A 15765-nucleotide genomic window follows, 5' to 3' on the forward strand; every position below is an offset into this window, starting at 1 on the left:
TAAAGCTCCCTGAAAAGCTCTGAGTGTTAGCTCAAAGGCATCCAAGTAGTGTCTGCCCTTGTCAGAAGGCAGTTAACTCAGGTACCATCTCGTTGTTCAGAGGGCTGATGCTGCTGGTATCAAGGGATGCTAAAGAAGCAGTCTCTGTTTGCTTACTTGGCATAGCACAGTTATAAGCTAGCTGGTGTAACTTATTTTTAACTTGCTTGCTCCTGTACTTAATCTGACTGTTATCTCACAAACCACAAAGCCAGCTTGTCCATTTCCAGGGCTTCAGACAAGTGTTGGTTCAGGTTTCCCTACAGAGAGCTGCGTTGCTTCATACCCATGTTTACTAGTATTACCTTAACTTCATCTGTGTGCAGAGCAAGTGATTAAACTCAAATTGTTCTATTAGCAAAGTAGTGAGAAAGCTGGAGGTTATTACTCTGACTGCTCCTCAAAGAGTTTTCTGCAGTTACTGAATAATGTAGTGAAGGTGGGGTGTCATGTGTTCCAAAATACTATAGGCAATGTCCCCATTTCCAAGCCTCACCAGGTTGTTCTCTGAAATTGTTTCAGGGCGTCTCATTCAAAGTGCAGCTCCTCAAAAACAGGATCAGGAATATTCCATACTCAAAGGAAAACTTGTGGCCTTCTGTCTCTGTCATGCCCTCTCTCAGTTCTTTCTTTGCAAGGTCTTTATTAATAGTAACAAATAACATGGAATAGTTTCTAGTTGCTTTTTTCTCATTTTGTGTCAACAACAGCTAAAATGTGGCCAAAAATTGATTTCCTCTGGCGAAGAAACAGACTGCAGTGTTCTAATAGGCCAGTGAGGAGGGTCCATGCCTGTTGTTACTGTGATAGTTTTGGTTTTGTATACTGAAAAGAATTTGGTAAAACAGCTGAGACTATTTATAAAGTGGACAAAAATAGTTTTTGTGGCTTTAAATGCATTGTGTATTACCTAGATTGCAGTAATGCTTCCTACACTGCTGAGAAAATAGCAAGCTGCAATAAATGTAACTGCAAAATCTAAATGAAATGAGGAAAGGAATATTTAAGGATATTTATCCTTCAGCCAATTTTGTGCATACGGGGCCAGCCAAGCAATTAGAATCTGTCAGTGGTTAAAGCCAGAACTTTTAACTCTCAAATACAATATTGCAATCAGAAAGCACTGATGTGACTTCACTAAGATGGATGAGAAATATGGTACGTCCTCGGGATCTGGACCCTTGCACTTCATAGGTGAATGTGATGTTGCATGCTGTTAATTTGATGTGAGTAAAAGAAAATTGAATAGCTTTATGAAAAACATTGTTATTTTTAATACCCATTCTTGCTTCYTTTCCAAGCATTTTTTCATACCATAGTATTAGTGCAATCAGACACATATCTAAGGTGAATTTGCATGAAACTGCACACTTCTAAGCATTTGAAATTTCAGGACTAATACTAACAACACAGTGAATGCCAACAGTATGCTCTTTCTGGTAACAGAAATAGCTTTTATGTGTCATGTAATAAGGACAGCTAGTGGACAGCAAGGCTATAATGAAAAAGCAACACCTTTCTATTTTGGCTGGTTAGATTATGAATAACCKTATCAAGCACTAATTTTCCAAAGGCTGCACTGGCCACAGGACATAATAGTGGGCATGTGAATGTATTGGTAGCTGGCAGCTGTGTTCCAAAGGGTCTCACTGCAACACTTTTGCACCTTCTGCTCCCTCATCTTCTGGCTATGTTTTGGTGTTGTCCTGTTAGAACGTAAGAAATGTGCTAGTGGGTCTGACCATTTGGCCATTACTTTATCCTGGGGGATGCTGAGGGAGATGTGTGAGCCTGGCACTTCCTCCAGGTTGTTCCCTTGTACTCTTTTAGCATCCACCGTAATTGGATTTTGGATGATACGTCGCTGCCTATATCCATTAGTATCCACATACAGACCTGTTGTGCGTCTTCTTGTTTAATTTTGTACTGAAACTCTCCACCCTGTCTGTCCTTGCAGCCTCCTGCATGCAAAGATACTGCCTGCTGTGGAACAACGGCATTTTTTAAAATTTCATCGAACACTAGCTCTTGTATTGATGTGTTTGGTGAACCACAGTTTTTCATTCAGCCTACCACCAACTTTTGGAGGCTTTTTTGTAAACTTCAGTCATATTCCCTAGGGCAGGAAAAGCTTCCAAGTACCCAGAATATGTAATGTGAGCATGGCAACTGCAAAAGCTACTACTTAACAGTAGTGGACCACAGGTACTGCAGAGAAACTGCATTTGATTCAAACATTTAAAATTAGGAGGAGCAGGAGTAGGGGCGATTGGATTGTGGTTGTTTTCCAAGAGTGCTTTTGACATCCTGTGAATCCAAAGAAGCTTTATTTATGAATCTAACTCATAGAGCAATAGATAATGTCAGAAGGGAGGGGCTGGGGGGGAGGAGTGGGTGTTCAATGGTAGAGCTATATAAAAGACAGCCTGTATAAATGGTGGAATTTCATCTTCCTGAACTCTGGGCATTTATGTGATACCAGCTAATTGGTTTAAGCTTTCATTCTGGTGGAATGGAAAATGGAAAAGAAGCTTTTCTAGGGAATGATACATATCATTCAAAGGTGGATGCTTGAAATATATCAGGCAAATTGTCCTTAGAAGTGTGTTCATCTCTCTACTAATTGATCTAAATTCTCTTTTCAGTTGTTTCATGAGGTGAATACTGAGTGGCATGTCAAAGAATGATTTTAATCTGGAAATTTGGTTCCAGGAAGCTTATCCCAGCCAGAAATCTTGCCAGTGACATTGTCCTCCTTAGAGCAAACTCTCAAATAAAAGTAGCAGGGTGGTGAACATATGTGGGTGTACAGTTTGCCAATTAGAATAATTAATTACTCATTTAGAGGTCTCGCTGTCCTTTGCTTATGCAATCTTGTGTCTGAAAGCTATCCAGTTGCATGTAAAAAATAAGTATACAACAATAATTTCATATTCGAGAACTTTTTCCATTTGTGCTTCAATTTCCTCCTAACTGAATTAACAAAGGATAAATCTACAGGCGCAGGACTGATGGGTCTTTAGCCCTACTCTCGGGGCTTGCATGCCTCAGGACTTTTTCCACTTGAAGCAGTAGCAGTGCAATAGGAGCAGACCTGTAGAGTAAGAGAGCTGATGCTATGAACCCAATACTAGATGCATTTCAAGGGTTTAATTAGACTGATACTGTGGACTGAATGCCTGTTAGGTTTGTATGAACACATCTGGTTTAGTTTCCTTCAGAAGGAATCCAGGTCTTTTGCTCTGAAACTGTGGTGAATAGGAACCACTGAGAAACTTGGCATGTTAAGTGGAATCCAGAGCTCACTTCTGAACCAAGGTGTGCGTGCTATTTAGTGAAAAGCAACGGGCTCCAAGTTGTTGAGAGGCATTGATGTTACTTGTCTTCCAACCAAGAGTAGTCCCCAAATAAGTGAGTGCTTTCCTGTTATCTTCTAATATTACATCACAATAGCTTAATCCACTGGTGTAGGGAAAACTTGTATTTCTTGCAAGAACAGAACAGTGTGTGTCGTGTGTGTGGTGTTTTTTTGTTTTGTTTTTTGGGTTTTTTAACTCTCTGAAAGCATTTCCCTTGTTATTCTATGATTTCTTGTTCTAACTAATGAATTTCACCCTGTAACATTGTATTTAGTTCTGTGCTTCCTGCCTAATCACATGCTGCTTCTGTAATTCTCTGCTCTAATACAGTTGCAAGCAAGGAGGGAATTTTTGGATAAAATCTGTTCCAGGATTTATTTTGTATCTTGAATTCTCTATATACTAGATAAATTGTAGTTTATCACCTGTCATCTTTAATTAGTTTAATAGACTTTTTAGATGATTGTCAGTATCCTATCCTATTCCCACTTAAGTTGAACTTGGATGTAATCTTCTGTTTAGCAGCAGTCTGCTTAGCACAGAGAGGAGATGTTGTTGCAAGATGTGGCTCACTTTGACTTTGAAGGTGTGTTTAAGTGTAATGGATAGCTTTGGAGTGTAATGGGCAAGTGGTAAAGAGATTATCAGGATTTCTGAAACAGAAATTCAACTTCAGTTGAATATCGGGCTTTATCTGCATCCTGAAGTAATGTGTTTAGAAAGCACTTTAAAACAACAAAAAAGGTTCATTCTCCTTCAGTCAGTCTAGACTCAAAACACAGGCTTTGTGTCGGTTATACTACAGTCTGAATTTTAAGAGAGAATCAGATAAATTTGTTTAATGTTAATGAATTAATTTTGAGTACCTTTATTTTTCTGTAATCCTCTCAAAAAAAAGTTTGTGTTTAAAAATATATATATGTAGAATCGGACTGCTTACTAAAATTTGGTAATTCATAAGTAATAAAGTGCAAGGCTTAAGCTGAAATATAATTCTAGTAATAGATGCCTGCTGATGCAAGCTTGCTGGGACTGAGCGACTTTGGGATTGTATGAAGTTACCATATGCATTAGTTTTTCTAAGCCTATATTTAATATATGAGTAAATTGATAACTTTCTTAAAGCATGCTAAAAAGTGATTTTTATTTATTTTTGTAAGAGCTTTCCATGATCAATGGTGATTTTATACCTTGCTATCATCTTAAAGCTTTGCAAGCCTACGTAATCATGCTTTGTGTGGTAAAACTTGTCTGCCTCTTGATGCTCTTCCCTTCATTAGAGAAACTGTTTTGATTTGAAGTGCTATATTTGACTTCTGTGAAGACATGCAGTGCTTTTGGAGTGACTGTCCACTACAGGCCAAAGTGACACATTAGGCATAAAGCAACAAGTGCCTGATTCAGCTCTATCAGATCTGCTGCAGTCAGTACTGGGAGAAAACCTAGATAAAGAGCACAGGACATTCCCTATTTGGTTTCCTAGGCACGTTGTTGATCGTTAGTGCTTTAACAGCAATAATGTAAACTATTTCTACTGTCCAACTTTATCTTTTTTTTTTTTCTAAAAAATGATAATAAAGCCTTGGAGTAGATTTAAATGTTCTAGCAGGGACAGTGTTCTGGAACTTACTGGGGTCCATATCCAGTAGTGCATGCTTGTTTCCCAGCTGTGAGCCACTGTGAAAATAAAGATTATTTTCCTCTCCATCAGCTCACATCCAAGCTGATTTTACAAAGATTTGTCAAATGGCAATAGAAATTACACTTTATCGCTGCTTTATCAGCTCCAGCTGACAAAGCTAGATTAGAACAGAAACTGTGTGACCGAAACTTGTTGCTATAAATTGAATACTTTGACGTGCTAAGACAATTACTATGTAAAACTTCCCTAGAAAATGTTTTGTATTGATAGCTTTGTAGCAGGTTCGTCAGTAGCTGGGTGCCAGAAGTTACTGTATTCTCCATGATAAAGGGAAATAAAAGGTCATATTTGAAAAGTAGCTCAAACAAGAAAATGTCCTGACAAAACCAGTGAAAAAGTTGAAAATCTGTTTCTGTTTTGCACTGACTTTCTTTGGCACTTTCTGTAAGAAGAGAAAACTGGAGGAGGTCTACTTTTATGATGCAGTAACTGCTGTAGTAGGCTGCTATATTGCTTGCTAAATGCAGCGAAGGGGTGCCTGCAAGACATTTAACTTCTCCTGTGCTATTATGTATCAGAAAGGGCAGTTTACAAGGTTGCTGATGTGTGTAGAAGGCCCAGAACCTGGTAGCTGGCCAAGACGTTGCCACTGGTATCCCTTCATGTGCATAAAATGTTGTTGTTATAACCACAGGGTCAAACAAATTGCTGCTTTTATGAATTGGCTTTTGCTGCAAAGTGGCTGAAATGGTGCCAGCACTGCTTTCCTTTCTCAGCTTTTTAGAAGCTCATTTTTTTTCAGTTGCTCTTCTCTGGAGCTTGTAGGTTCCCTGTTGCTGGATGTTTCTGTTTACAGATAAGCTGTAAAGGTCAGAGCTTTGCAGTTTTGGGGGTTTTTTTGATTTTTTTTTTGTTTGTTTGTTTTCTCCTCACCCTACTGAGATGTTTTAGGAATTATTTTTCTAATTATATTCTGCATCAGGGTGTTGAACAGAAACATCACTATACCTTGAAGTAAAAAGACACTATTTGTTTATTTCTGCCCAATGGAAATAGGGCATAAATGGGCCCCCTTTTCTGAGGCAAAATGAAATCATAATAGCCCTAGAGATCTCAGTACTGAATAACAATTAGAATTTTAGGTCCTTTTCAGTATCTCTCTTCTTACAGAGTGATCCTCATTTAAGCTGTATTATATTGGTGTCTGCTGCAAATAGATTTCAGATTTTTCGTAACAGATGCACGTTTTTGTCTTCCTCTGACAGGTTATTTCAGGAATAGTGCAACCTCATGCAATTCTTTTAACCTTCTAAAAGTCTCCCTGAAACATCAAAATTGACTCTGAAAAGCTTAAAAGCTTTTTTTCCCTGTATCTCAAAGGAATAGTTAAATTGCTGTTAAATGTTTTAGAGAGAGTATGACTCTGTATCCTTGTATGAATTAGCCTTGAACTCCTGGAGCCAAATGCTCAGCTACAATAACAAAGTGTAGGAACAGCTTTCCAAATGAATAGTTAGAAGTTCCACATTGTCAGTTGTGTATATTTAACATTTTTCACTATATAAATTATTCACAAATTAATTCTACCTTACCTTTTGTGTAAAGAACTTTGATTTCATAGTAGCTGTTTTCTTGTGACTCTGCGATAGCTGTGTATAATATTGTACAGCTTTCCAAATTCAGTTTCTCAAAGCACTAATAAACTACAGTACTCATGGAGCTACTGAAATGAAGCCCTGTTTGAAATGACACATGATTAGTGCACAGTAATGTACCTAATAATGGAAGAGAGAGAGGAAGAAGATATTTTGGCCAGGGATAGCAGAGAGGTAGTTACTGCTTTGAAAACTAATTGAGAAACAACTTATGCCCCTGTATAGAGACCCTCTGTTTTTAAAGTCTCCTTTGGTGGTCTCTAGTGGAACCATTTAGTGATACAGTACTATTTTCTGATAAGAAATATCAGATACCAAATTCTCAAATAGCTTATCATGGAAAGAAAGACAAAATTAATCAAGGATGACAATATTTAAAAGCTTAATTCAAGGAATTGTGGCTTTTGATTTCAGATAGTAATCTTGAAAATGCCATTGCAACTAATTCATCAGCAAATTCATCATTTTGTGTCAATGGAACTATACTGATTTATGCCATATTATTTTTGTTCCATACTTACACATGTGTTTGTGTATATACAATATTTTTCTGAAAAAGTTAAATTGCTAATGGTATCTCATAATTTTGAGGATCTGGGCAAGGGAAATGCATAATGGCCCCTGCACAGTTCTGTTTTTCTAAACTCCCTTTTTTCTAAACACTAACTTAATACCTTCAGTAAGAAAATACAAGTAGGAATGATTTAACGAGCAGGGTGACTGTTGCTTATCATGGTTTTCTTTTTAAGTATTTCTGCCAAGGCATTTTAGATACCAGTTTCAGACTTAACACAGAACTTATTCTGAGACTAATAAATTTATTAAATAAGTAAAAAGCAGAAATGTATTAGCATTTATGCTAAGAAATAGTCATTCTCTTGATCTTAGCCACTGAACCTATTATTCAACAGATAAGTGGTGGTGTGCTGCACTTAGATATCTAATATGTTTAAATACAAGACAAGACACTTCTAGAATACTACAGATGCTTTTCTAAAGATATTAATGTTAAATAGAAGATGCTCCTGTTGAGTAGGAGCACTAGTCTAGATTCAGATGTCAGGTTCTTCTCACCCTCAGAATTGTGTTCATGCCATGAGTCCTAGGTATGTACACCCCCCTCACACACACACACACACACACACACACACACACACACACACAAACCCTAAACCTGTTAATTCAGGGGTCTGATTACTATACTTTTTAAAGAAACTTCCTTGCTTTCCAAGGTCTTAAAATCTCTTTTGATGGCAACCATTTTTTTTAAGTGCAAACAGAAGACTACTTGTTACTCCACTGAACTCAATCTGAAAAAATTCTACAATTTAAAATGTCTAGGGTAGGTGCATAGTTTTAAAAAATAATAAAATAAAAATTCAACTATATATATTTTCTCTTCCTCCCTGCCCCCCCCCAAAAAAAAAGACCAACAACAAAACCCAGCCTAGAGAACACAATGGACTTTCATTTCTCAGTTTACCTTTATAGGAGTACCAGAATGCCTTAGGATCATACTGCAGAGGCAAATGATACTGGTTTAATGGCTAATATACCAAAAGGAGTAATAGTAACCTAGGTTTTCCCCTTGTTCTGTGTGAGGTGTTTTGCCTGTGCACAAGCTGTTACTGTGCATCCCAGTCTTTTTCTGTCTGTCTGGTGGGCTGGCAGGGGAAATCCTTAAGAGTAACTCAGGTGTTAGTTATAACACATCTTCAGACTTGTTAGGAGTAAAGTGAATACCAGGGCAAGATGCATGCTTTACACAAATACTCCTACTTCAATTATGTAGTAACTAGAAACCACAGCCAAGATGAAAATGATGTTGTTCCTGTCACTGTGGAAGCCAGTAGTAAGATAGAGTCCCTGCCTCCAAGAAGGGAAGTGATGGGAAGAGGTTTTGTGAGATTAACTGAGGAAGATCGACAGTATAGGCAGAACAGTCCCAGTGACTGAATACCACTCTTTAAAAGCTCTTAAAAGAAGAGTCTCCATAGTACACACATACAGTGAGACTGCATGCTTGAAAGAGAGAACATTCCCATGTATTGCTGGATTTAAGTCCTGAGTATGGAATGGGCAAGTCGGTTGAAATCACCACCCTAGCTTTGCAATCTGTAAAGCCAGCAATAATACTGAGTCCGTCCTGTCGAGAGGACTGAAGGTCTGGAGCTAACCAGCTGGAATGTGCCACAGGACATGCAGATGCTGACTCTTCCACTGTAATGTGCTGGTGATGCGACATGGCATACATCTGTAGATATGAGTATGTATGTGAGCAAAGGTGGCTAATAAGGATGGTTCAAAATCCTTTTGGAGAAGGCTGCATCAAACATTAAAAAAAAATTAAGCCTCTAGTTCTAGAAGCTGTTGCTTACCAACCATTGATGAGGAGGTTGCGTTAGTCAGGTAACTGAGTAAGGGAAATCCAGGAAGAGGTAGTCTGAGATTTCTAACTCCAGCAACTTAATTTACAGGCATCTGTATTTCAAGTGCATCTTGATGGTTTCCTGATCAACGCGACTGAATACTACCCCAAAATGATATCGGGGGTTAGCGGAGTGTAACTCATGAAGTGCTGTGGGGGAGGGGAGGTCTGATCAGCAAATAATAATCATAAACTATGAGGACCAACTGAGAATTATCAAAAATAGGTGTGGATTAAACATTAAAATTTCAATAAATTTATTCTATTATGTGAAGAAACAAAAATATTGAGGTAAGGATGAAAGTAAGGAAAAATGTAATGAAAATGGTGGAAAAATAGTCAAAGAACGTACCCTTAACATCCTTGAATATTTATCCTTCCTTTATGAGTAAGGGCAGTGATGCTGAGTATATGTGCATAGCTGAGACTGATTACTGAGAACATTTTCACAGAAATTATTGCAATCAAAGATGAAGCAAAAATCAGTTTGGTGTACTAATTTCAGGCAGATTGATTTAGTTCTCTGCCCTGAATCTCATAGGTAAAATTACCAAATTTCATGGGAGCTTTTTCTTCCAAGACTTTGTGTGTGTTTATACTAAAATACTTTTCATTCAAATGAGTCATTTTGCAACACATGCAGAACTGAGTTATCAAACTCAAATGACCTGTCTTCATCATCATTACCATTCAAATCAATCTTGTCATGACAAATTTCTCCAGATAAAAATAAGACTAGGGCACAAACTGATCCTGATGAAGACAAACTAAAAGTAGCAAATAATACCTTCCTATTAACATTATTTTGAAATACCTAGCAGTTGAGCAGTTTCACGGTTTTGTTTGTGTGTGTGTGTTTGTTTTTCCAATTCCCCGCTGATTTTGTCATTTTAATTCCTTAATCGGAGTACGGTATGATACTAAAGCTCTACAATGATACAATTGCATTTATCAGTTGCACTGTGTATTCTTCATGAAAAGGATAGCTATAAAGTAATGTTGATTGACATCAATTATGTTACCATCTTTTCTATATTCATTTAAATTCTGGAGAAAACTTTTTTATTTGACTGAGACTGAAGTCTGGTTGAACAGCTTATTTATCTATTTTTAAACCTACTAACCTTTCTTGAATCTTATGATTTATTTCCAGTCCTTCATGGATTTCCTAGTATTCCAAAATTTAATAAAAGGCAACAAGTTGGTTCTTTCAACACTCTCTTTTAGATGTAATGGAAGTTCTTAATATCCTTGTGGTTAATTAGGGAATATAAGACATTTTTGTTAACTTTCATCATCTTATAAATTAAATCTGGCTTACTCCCAAAACAATGTTATTAAACATTTTTATACTTTCTAAATATATTTTCAAACATATTTTAGTTATCAAAATGTCGTATAAAAATACCAGAGTAAAAAAGATCATTTGACTAAAATATTAAACTGCATGTAGTAAATTATCTTAAAGTAGTCTTTTTGGATATCATATTATTAAGGTTAGAGATATAGTAAACAAAAATGATAAAATTAATACTGGCTTTGAAAGCATGCTGCTATTTTGTATACACATATTAAAATCATTTTTCAATAACCCAATCAAATACTATTTATCTTAGTTCTTAATTTCAAAACGTTTCACAGTGAAACAGAAAGTAAATGCTTTAGGAAATTTGGACAGAGAGGCTATTATGGAAGTTGTTTCAGAAGTTGGTTGCTACTTCTATTGATGTTAAGAAGATTAGAATCTGCATGAAAATAAAGAAGGCTTCAAGATTTACCTTCTCTCAAATACTGAATTAATAACTTGAATAATGAATGACTGAGAGACTTTAACTCTGTTACCACTGAATTCTGTATCTACTATAATTAAAATATACCACAGTATGAATTTTTTCTTATTATTAATGAGGAATGGTTTTGTGACTGGTATTGATATTTTTTTTTCTTTCTTTTTTCTTTTTTTTTTCCCCCAGTTTGAACTTTGAAAATCTAGACAATGTTTCAGAAACACTGATTGGTGACATCTTCATGCCACTTTTAATGACATTCATATAACTTTAAGGACACTATCTCATTGTTAGCAAGGTCAGGCTTCCTTTTTCTCCCCCCCTAACCCCCCAACCTAGTATGATTTGAATATTGTGGTCCTATCGTAATATATAGCATTTATTTTTTAATGGCTAGAAATTTTTAACTTCATTGGAATTTTTTTCAAGTTTAGATTAATATGATCAACAGGTTTGAAGTGTTGCAAAAAGAACTAAAGGTGTGACACTGCCTTGAATCCACTCACATTTCTCAAGATCTTATTTCTATGTAGAGTTTCAACAAAAACAAGCCAAAATATCACCTGGCTTCCATGTGGCAATGTTTCACATACCTTGTGTTATAAACTGAATTTGTACACGTGCATTCAGTTTATAACATGATTCCAGCTTCTATTCTGTAGCCTGTGTAAATCAAGGGTTCTGCAACATACAGCAGACTTTCAGGCACAACTAGGATGCCAAGTTTTATTCTTCAGTAGGTCCAGGTGGAGGATTCTGTTTTTCACTACTCTGCTGAAATTCTACTAACTACTGCTCTAGTAGCAACTACTCTCTCTGGTAGCCCTACCTTGATGTGACATCCCTATTCAGAAAATGTTTTAACAATATACTTGACTTAAATGGATTTCAAACAATCCTATTAGTGTTATCTTAAAAGAAGCCCAGTATACTGACATAAAATCAGAACAGTAGTATTTGTACCACTTGTGTTGGGATTTCAACAAGTAAGCAAGTTCAGCTATTGTGTTTGCTCTTAAGTTTTGATTGTCCTTTTTTATTTATTTTTCTTTCTGTCTGTGTGTCTTTCTCTTTCTCTTTCCTTTTCCCCAATTGTGTGTTTGGAGGCTACAATTTATATGTAACAATCTATAATATAAATTATATATGTAATATAAATAAATATAATATATATTATATAATATATAATATAAATAAATGGCTATAACCTGCTATTATGTAGTATCTTGAAACACTGTATTTCTTATTTTGATATGTTACTTCTTGTATGTATATTTACAAGATTTCCATGGATAATTCTTATGTTGTCTACAGAGAATTTCTGAAATACTGCTAAGAGCGATAGTCTGTTTGAGTAGCATGTACTGTCTGCACAGGGCCCACATTAATTAAAGTGTGTAAATAAGTTGCAGTGTGCTCAGGTTGAGGCTGGCAGGTTGTCACATCAGAGTTTGGATGTGCAAGTGCTATCATTTTCTAAAAATATGAAAGTTTGACAAAAACTTTTGCATTGAAATTGTGAGGCTTTAGAAAATCAGAAGTAGTGTTTGAAATATCTCTGTGGAAATTCAGTTAACTTTCATATAGCACATATACCATAAGTTGACAACTTTTGACTAATAAATCACAGAATCACAGAATGGTTGAGGTTGGAAGGGACCTCTGGAGATCATCTAGTCCAACCCCCCTGCTCAAGCAGGGTCACCTAGAGCACCTTGCACAGGATCGCGTCCAGGCAGCTTTTGAATATCTCCAGAGAAGGAGACTCCACAACCTCTCTGGGCAACCTGTTCCAGTGCTCTGTCACCCTCACAGTGAAAAAGTATTTCCTCATCTTAGTGCTTGTTAAAACACTATTAAAATGGGATGGTAAGAGATGAAAGCTATCTTCTACAGGGTAGTTAAGCTATGCTTAACTTTAAGGAAGTAAACACTCCTGCTGATTTTTGTGGAGCAGACATGTTTAAATCAGAGTCTGTAGTTCACTTGATGAATGCTGAAAACACCCTAATCATGACAATATTGTTTTGGTGGGAGGAAAACATATGCATTTGAAAGCATGACATTATGTTGGCTGAAAAATAAAACAGTTACTTACTAAGAGGTATGTTAGAATTTTTGGAACTACTCTAAATAATAAAGCAAYGTGAGTTTGTTATGATCAAACTTTATGACAGCGTCTCCAAATGCAGCCTGCAGAATTCTTGGTAATGAACTAGCGTTGAAATAAAATTTCTAAAAATCTTTGTTGAGGAAAAAAATTGGTACAGTTGAAAGTAAATTTGTATTTCTAGTAGCTTATCTGATAATTTTGCTAATGCTTCTTGGTTTTAAACATAGTTCCCATGAGTAAGATGCTGATACAATGCAGTAATAGCAAAGCTAAATCTGGTATTTCAAGACCTGTGGATTTAAGTCAATGTTTTTGTTGCATATAAAAGCTGTTATCTTTTCTGGTGTTTCTGACATGCAAATCATGTATCTACCTAGACTGCTTGTTCCATGTCGTTGGCACTGTTAATAAATTGTAATACAAGCTGATGAAGTCTGAGCTGCAGAATTCACTCTGACCTAGTGATAATACTTTGTAGGCAGAAAGACCTGATTTTGGTTTCAAAAACTAGCAATGACTGAAAGGAAGCAACGGGAGCGCTTGTAAGTTGTCTTCTCGTAGGCGGGGTGTTCAACATAGACCTTCAACACAGGTCTTGTGAAAATGTTTCGAAGGAGTTTTATCTACTGGGCACATCTTTAAAGGTTTATTAAAAGAAATATAAACAGATTTGGAAAAAATATAAAAAGAAAACATTATTTTATTTCTGCTCATTGCTGTGTTTAGTAGGAGCAGTATTTTGAAAAAGAAACAACACTGTTTGGGGTTTTGTGTGTTGTGTTTTCTCTTACCCTGTAAAAGATGTACTTCCACATATGTGTATTTACTTTTTAAATGGCATGAAGAACTTGATAGTTTTAAATCATATTGATGGGAGTTAAATGCTGAAGAAAATCTTGCTTTTGGGAATAGCATAAGAATTACATGTCTGCATAGCAGTTGCATTTGTTCTAGTCCAGGGTGCATCATTGTAAGCAAACAGTTGACAACAGTAGATGGTACTGGATTTTCTTAATTTGCCAGCTGAAACAGCTACCTGTTAATATTGGCCTTCTTTTGTTGTACTTCTTCCTATAGACAAGCGAAAGTGAAAATTTTCACTTAATTCTCTTGCTACGTAAGTGACACAGTGGATTTTTCCTCCTAGAATGTTAGAATGTGTAGTTATGTGGTGTGGGGATTTTTTGTTTTGTTTGTTGGTTTGTTTGTTTTTAGCTTGGTAAAGATCAGTATTTTCTTCAGACTTTCATATGCTTGCAAACTAACTGTCTTTTTTTTGGTGTATATGTATTTTTTACCTGGAAATTGCTTGATTAAAAAGTTTCATAAAGTAGAATTTATGCAAATGGCTTGTAACTAAATTATTTGTTGCCCTGTTTTAGGAACAAATGACTAAATTACAAATTTAAATCTTATTTTTAGGAAAGTATTCAAAAGCTTGGGTGTATGTGGTGTTGTGTGTGGGTTTTTTTGTTGTTTTTGGGGTGGGTTTGTTTGGTTTTTGTTTTGTTTTTTTAATAGCAACTGTGTAACAGTTAATATTTTCCTAACACTCAAATGTAGTAGCTAGCATAAGTTTCTTATTTCTTTAGAACATTACATCAGTGTGATAGCTATGCATAAACTGGTAAATATTGATTTCTAAATGGTATTTATAATGTGGAAATGCAAACTAAGCTGCAAATATGTGTAAATCAACATTATAACCTACAGGAGTATTTGATATGCGTAGTTATTCTTTCTGTAAGTAAGCACTGACGCTTTGGAAAAGATGTGAGCAGCAAACACCTGCAGGTTTTTTATGCTTAGAAACTGCAAGTCTCGCTCTCTCTTTGAAGACTAAAAAAAAAAAAAACAAAAAAACTTTGTCTCAAAGCAGTCATGGCATTCTGCTTGCATGTATACCTTTTTCAGGGTGCAAATTTCTCTTGGGGAAAGAATTTATTTATATATATATATAAAAAAATATAAAATATATTTTATATATAAAAATATYATATATATTATATAAAATATATTTTTATATAACTTACATATACTATATATATAATTTATATATATATATATATTTTAAATATATATATATAAAATGACTTTGTCCACAGAGCTGAAAATGCCATGTTAACAACAGAGAAAACTGTCCCTTTTCTCTTTCGGTCAAAAAGTGGAAAAGATCAGATCCTACTGGTTTCAATAAACATTTATTCATGAAGTGTTCTCAGCTATTAGGAGAGACTGAATTGCAAGACCATTATTTATTTTTAAAGGATATGTTTATTGCACAGATATATAAATAAGTCACTATTAAAAATAGTGAGTTTTAGCACTCACATTACATAGATGCTCTTTAATTAAGGTGCTGAAGTGCTCTGCTTTCATTTAGGAAATAAAATGTTGTTTACATTTTCTTGCTTGTCTGCATCTTCAGTCATATGTTGTAGTATCTCTACATTTAATAGCAGCAATTATTTTTGGTGTTTATATGTAAAGTTGGGGTTGTACTTGTGAGTGTTATTTGTGTATTATGAATATATGTCAGCTAGGATAATAATACTCAGTTGTTTTCTAGAGTTTATCTCTTGGTATAGTAGACTATTTTACAAGTTTTCTTTGCTTTGGACCAAAAGAAGGATAACTTCAGATTCTCTTTTCTTTCATACGGTATTCCAAAAATGTTCCTAATGAAAGGATTTGTCTTCTAGAAATAATGTTGTAAAAAGTATGTCCACTGTCATTACTCAA

The 15765-nt window shown here is 35.5% G+C and overlaps 1 protein-coding gene across 1 annotated transcript in view; it reads left to right on the forward strand.

The window, feature by feature from the left end:
- GALNTL6 (polypeptide N-acetylgalactosaminyltransferase like 6) overlaps nt 1-15765 on the forward strand; it is a gene marked incomplete at its 5' end in the record, with an annotated part of 337061 nt that overhangs the window by 44267 nt on the left and 277029 nt on the right. The gene's annotated exons all lie outside the window — the stretch shown is intronic.

The sequence above is a fragment of the Apteryx rowi genome, unplaced genomic scaffold (assembly GCF_003343035.1).
Source record: "Apteryx rowi isolate R43461 unplaced genomic scaffold, aptRow1 scaffold_419, whole genome shotgun sequence".
Classification (NCBI taxonomy): Eukaryota; Metazoa; Chordata; class Aves; order Apterygiformes; family Apterygidae; genus Apteryx; species Apteryx rowi.